At 37.1% G+C, this 6,033-nt stretch overlaps 1 protein-coding gene across 2 annotated transcripts in view; it reads left to right on the forward strand.

Annotated features, from left to right (window-relative positions):
• LOC107686417 (spermatid perinuclear RNA-binding protein-like) overlaps window positions 1-6,033 on the forward strand; it is a 118,704-nt gene that overhangs the window by 2,235 nt on the left and 110,436 nt on the right. The window contains exon 1 of one of the 2 annotated variants that reach the window (XM_016483393.1): window positions 681-807. The exons of the other annotated variant lie outside the window; for it this stretch is intronic. The gene's annotated coding sequence lies outside the window, so the exon portion shown is untranslated. Of the gene's footprint in view, window positions 1-680; window positions 808-6,033 lie in introns of those variants that run through there. 2 annotated transcript variants of the gene reach the window in all.

Raw genomic sequence — 6,033 nt, forward strand, 5'->3', positions numbered from 1 at the left:
AAGACTGATTTATATATATATATATATATATATATATATATATGCTTATATCCTGTAAAAATTTCACATAAAACAGACACTGAGGTGATAACCACACAAGATTGATGTTGGGAAACTTGGGTATGACAGTAGACTGTCCTCCGCGTGAATAATGAATTGAGCTCGTGTATGGGATTACAATTCTGCCACAATTCTGCGCGCGAAAGACCATATTTTGAGGCGCGCGCGAGCTGAGTTTTGTGGAGAAAATGTTTGTCTCGCAAAGAAGAAAATATTTCGAGCGCACGAAAATCAATTTTGCATTTAAAATAAGTTTTTGGATGTGTGCAGACATTCTCTTTTGCGCATGCAACGTTTCACTAGCTTGCTCACCTGATGCCGGCCCTCAGTGCTCTCTAAATGCCAACAGCTCGCGTGCTCAACACAACCCAGCGTTACAATGTGCCATAATTCCAGCCAATCAGAGATGAGGCTGCTAAATTCTGATTGGCTGCCTTGACAACCAATCACAACATTTCTTGCATTACCTCGACAGCAGAAGACGAAAAATACAGTGCATGCATAATTATTATGCAAGTTGATATTCTGAATCTGATATATGAAGATCATATTCTCAAAATATGATCTTTCGCGCGCAGAATTGTGGCAGAATTGTAATCCCATACTCGTTTCTCATTCATCTCAGTGCGCGTGAGTGAGTGGCAGCAGGCAGAGTGCGAGTCCTGCTGGCACCACAGTATTGGTCTGAACCTCGACTCGTACTCACTGACGATACGTTTGGATTATTAAACATTTCTTCTTTCACCAGTAAGTAGCGCTTTTGAGTCTTTCTGAGCTAGTGTTTGCGGGTTTTTCCTCTGTGAGATTGGGAGATTCGTGCACAAACGTGTCTGAGACTCTCGTTTGGCTCAGCGGCTGCGTTAAGTTTGATTAAAAAAGTTACTTTCTCTTTCTCTGGCGCTAAAAAAAAAGAGCTTCGTTCTCACCCTCTCACTTAGACTTGTTTGTTGTCACATGTTGCATGGTGTTTTATGAACTGCACGGTTGTTCTTCTTTTGAATTGTTAGAAGAGAATCACGTTGTTGTTGTTTTGTCTTAGTTAACGTGTCAGTGGCGAATGTAGGCTATGTGTTAAAGATGTGGGTTTGTTTCGTTATGTTTTTCTAACAGACACCGATATGTAGAGTCGGTTAGTCGGGGTTGATGATTATTTTGCAGCAGGTGTCTTGTAGAGGGAGTTCCGCAGTTTCACACCCCATCTACACTGTACTGGCGATGTGAACGAGTCGTTCTAGCGAGTCGGATCTTTTCAATGAATCGTTTGATTCGGTTCACATAACCATTTGGTGCTATTCGCCCGCGAATCGGACTGAATCGGTCCAAACTGTTCTAGAGTCAACTTCGTCGGACTCATTTGAATTTATATAGTCTCTTTCGGAAATAATTGACTATTGTATAAGCCGAGAAGCGATGAGTGATGGAGGAATTGATTGATTGAGTGAAAAGTGACTTTAATAGACTAATAGCGCAAATGTTACGCCTGTGGGGTTTTGTGGGAACTATCGTCCGCTCTGTTTGGTTAAAATACGCTCCAAAAATGTACTATTGATGATTTTCTTAAAACGTTTACCATAGTAACCACAGCATTCCCACGACCATGAAAACCCTTTTTATTTTAATTTCCAGGACTGGAAACAAATGAAAAGGAAAAAATAATGGACATTACTGAATATATTAATACAAATATAAAGATAATCTAATCTAATATATGTATATGTAGGCCTATGTATGTATGTATGTATGTATATATAATTTACTATTTAATATATATATTATACACTGGAAAATGTAAGAAAAATTCATGGCAAAATACCATAGTTACTACTGTAATAATAAATGAATACCAGATCTTATTTAACTTTTTTCATTACTTTGTTGGCTAACACCAAGTTATGAAGTTATTTTACAAATCATAACTGCAGTAACATATTTTTTTTGGAAACTATTAATATTTGAAAAAAGTGGACATAAATCAGTTTTTTGCTTCTTTCTAAGGTTAACTTGTTACACGGGTATGATGAAGTGAGGTTATGACTTCCATAATCATGTTGGTGTGTGATCTGTGCGATCCTGAATATCCACTTTCCTTTCACAAGAACAAAGAGCATAATTGTGCTGCATGTTTCCTCATGCGATCAGCTCATGCTTCGCTTCCGTCTCACAAATACACAAACACACACACACACACACACTGTTCTCTGTCAGCAACACACGCTGCTGTGAGCCCAGCATCTGAAATGCTTTGGAAATTGCTTGGCACGTTGGCTGAAAATAGCTTGTGGCTATCACATATTGCCTCAGGTTGAAATGCGAAAGATTGCACTTGTTTGTAAGGACCGAATTCCCTTGAGAGAGAGACAAGTTGAAACTTATTTATTTTTCATTTCTGTGCGGGTCCAAGCTGTTTGTGCCAAAACAAAAGTATGAAAACACAGATATAAACTGCAATGCGTGTTACCTAGTGATGTTCATTATGTTGAACGTACAATGTTGGTTCTAGAGTCTAAAGATTTCTATTGTACAGTGGTGACATAGGAGACTGATGTTGTGCAGTCTCCCTTTGCCTTTTCCCCTAAAGAAGAGTCTGTGAAACTGATCTTTGATCGTCCTGAAGGTGTATTCAGCTCAGAGAAGCGATGACAGATGCTCTGGAGGTCAAAGGGTGGATGTGTCTTGTCTCTGCTCACTCTGTCTTTGTCTCTCCGTTATGTCCCGTAGAGCTCCCAGAAGGCCTGAATTTGACTCTCACGGTCTGTTGCAGGGGTTTAGTGCTTGAATAATCATTAAAGAGTTTTGTGCGCTGCGTGTCCTGAGGGCAGAGGGAGCCGACGGTGGCAGATGTAGCTTTTCAGCACCGTTAGGTCACGCTGGGTGTCTGCAGGGATTTGGAGAGGCAAAATAAACATGATTATGAATTTGTCGTCTTTCTTTGATGCTTTACTAACATCCCTCCGTGTTCAATCTTGGGTTAATCTTAAAATCAACATCAAATTAAAACTGACCTTGTTTAATTTCTTAATGCATGTTCCTGATCTCATTGTGCACACGATTCATTGGTGCGTGTTAATGCAAATAAAAAGAAAATTGTTTGTATTTGTAATCTTGCTCTCGCTCTGCCTCATCCATCCTTTTTGGTTGATATCACAGATTCTAGGTGCATTCAAACACACTTTTTCTGCTTTAATAATAAATCTAATTTAATATGGGTAAATTAATTTAATTTCTAGAGTTTTTGTTGGGAGTCTTTTTAATGCAGTTTTTTAGTCACAAAGTTTGAAGTCACATTTTTATAATGAAAGAAGTTTCTTATGTTCAGCAAGGTAGCTATTATTTGAGCAAGAATACAGTAAAATTGTGAAATATTATTATAATTTAAATTAACTGTCTTCTATGTGAATATGTTTTAAAAAATAATTTATTTCTGTGATCAAAGCTGAATTTTCAGCATCATTACTCCAGTCTTCAGTGTCACATGATCTTTCAGAAATCATTCTAATATGCTGATTTGCTGCTCAAGAAACATCTCTGATTATTATCAATGTTGAAAACAGTTGTGCTGCTTCCTATTTTTGTGGAAACTGTGATACTTTTTTTTTCAGGATTCTTTGATGAATTGAAAGTTCAAAAGAACAGCATTTATTTGACAGAAATCTTCTGCAACATTAGTATACTGTAAATGTCTTTACTGTCAATTTTGATTAAAAAACCTGACCCCAAACATTTGAACATAAAGTATGTTTAGATAACAATAAAGGGGTTAAACATAGTCTATATGAAATTACTTAAAAATTTCACGTCCAGAAATAATTTGAAAAATCTTGGAAATTGAATAGCTTGGGAACCCTGTAACCTGCCAAAATACTGCAGTTATGGCCGCAAAACCATAACAAATGAATATGTGTTCCTTTTAGCTGCAAGAGTTGCCAGAATCTGAAAGAATTAATTTGTCATTTGTTATTTATAAAACCATTAATTTCCAGTGTTAAACATAGTTTAATACATTTCTTAAACATAGTTTTCACTTGCTAAATTATAGAGAACATATCATTATATATTTTTTTCCAGATCATTATTGCCTGTTATTTCTCACAAAATGCAGATAGTACCTAATATAGATTTGCAGGATATTGACAGAATGAGGTGGTATCCACCTGCTGAAGTGTTTCTTCACCCGTCTCTCTTATTCTCTCACTCTTCCACCTTTTTTTTTCTCCATCGCTCTCTAACCGATCTGAGCTATTCTTAGCCTGCTCTCTGAGCTGATGGGAAAAGCTGACATTGCTAACAGAGGGGGAATTTGAGCTTGATTCAAGCCAAAGCCCACTTCCTCCTCCTGAGCGCGCGCACCAGACACCATCCACCATCCACCCCTCTGCCGTCTACCACCGCCGCCATCAGGACATCTGATTTACTGTCTGCTGTTTGCATGACAAAGACAGCCTTTCTGGTGAGAGTGTTTGAGAAAGGGAGAACCAAACAGAAAGGAAGAAGCTCTCCTTTTTTCCAAAAAGAGAAGTATTTTAAACAAGGTTCCCACTACTTGAGGTCTTCTGTGAGCAGCATTATCAATTGTACATTGTTTATCACAGGTTTGGCAATAACTGAACAACAACCAGTTATGGGCATTGCGTCCCACTGTGCCAACTGAATTTAGCACGTGACTTGGTTGCATCTTGGCTGCTGAATTTAACTCCATCTGACTAATGAAGAGAGGTGAACAATGCCATAAAAGAACTGGCATGTAGCACAAATTTAGAATCTAGCAAACAGCAAGGCAACTACAAAGAAAGCTGCAGATTTATTATTTTATTTATTTATTGGATTTTTGCCGTTTATTGGACAGCGTAGTGGAGAATTGACAGAAAAGTACAGAGAGAGAAAAGGGGGGCGAGTAAAAGATATGACCCAGGCCGGACTTGAACCCGGTTCCCCATGAACACATTTTTATTGCACTGAATTCAGACTGCAACGTTGCAAATTATTTTAATGTAAAATAATTTATTTTGCTCTGGCGCTTTACATTTAGTGGCAGCGCTAATAGAGGTTCAGGAAACCCTGGTCCATGCTAGATTTGCTAGGTAATTTAGGGCCCTATAAAATCCCCCCCCCCAAATTCTGTTTTTTTTTTTTTTCCAAATTCTGTTTTTTTTTTCTGTTTTTTTTTGTCTGGATACAATTTTTTCCATTTTAATTTTTCTAGACTCTGGCTTAATGGTTAAATTTAAAAAAATTAAAAATAACAAATTAAATTTTAAGGCCCTATGAAATACTTGTCGTAGTTTATTATTATTAATTCCATGTTTTCCATACATTTTCTGGATTCTATTTTAACGGTTTCATTAAATTGTAATAATTAAAAGCATCTCTAATGAATTGATTTTACAAAAAAATTATTTTATTATTTCATTATTATTATTTATTTCAGAAGTACTGTGTTGTGTATTTACATTTTTCTTGTAAATAAATTCTGGTAAATAATTTTTCTGGCAAGTATTCCTTAAAAATAATGTTAGTAGTTATAGCACTATTAGTAGTTGTAGTACTATCATTACATTAAGTAATATAGTTCTGTCACAGTTTCTTCAAGTTAGACCAAACTTTTATTTTGCAGGGTTGCTGTGAAGACCTGTACGTTTCTGTTTGTATATATGATGATAGGTTTTCTCAAAAGAAATGGTAAAATGCTCATGAAGTGACTCTCAGAGCAGTTCTAGATTATGTTTATGTGTTCATGTTAGGGCTGCACGATAAATCGCATGCGATATTTTACGCGCATCTTATCAGTAAAGCCGGTTCTGTAATCAGAGGTAAATCTCCATCACCTGCGGGCTTTCACATTGAGCAGCATTAACTACACAGAGCCGTTGTTCACTGAGGAGCTGCGCAAAACCACGTTCATATTTGCGCGATTTTTTGCGCAGCTCGTCAGTGAACAACGGCTCTGTGTAGTTAATGCTGCTCAATGTGAAAGCC

The sequence above is a fragment of the Sinocyclocheilus anshuiensis genome, unplaced genomic scaffold (assembly GCF_001515605.1).
Source record: "Sinocyclocheilus anshuiensis isolate Anshui unplaced genomic scaffold, SAMN03320099.WGS_v1.1 scaffold838, whole genome shotgun sequence".
In the NCBI taxonomy this organism is placed as follows: Eukaryota; Metazoa; Chordata; class Actinopteri; order Cypriniformes; family Cyprinidae; genus Sinocyclocheilus; species Sinocyclocheilus anshuiensis.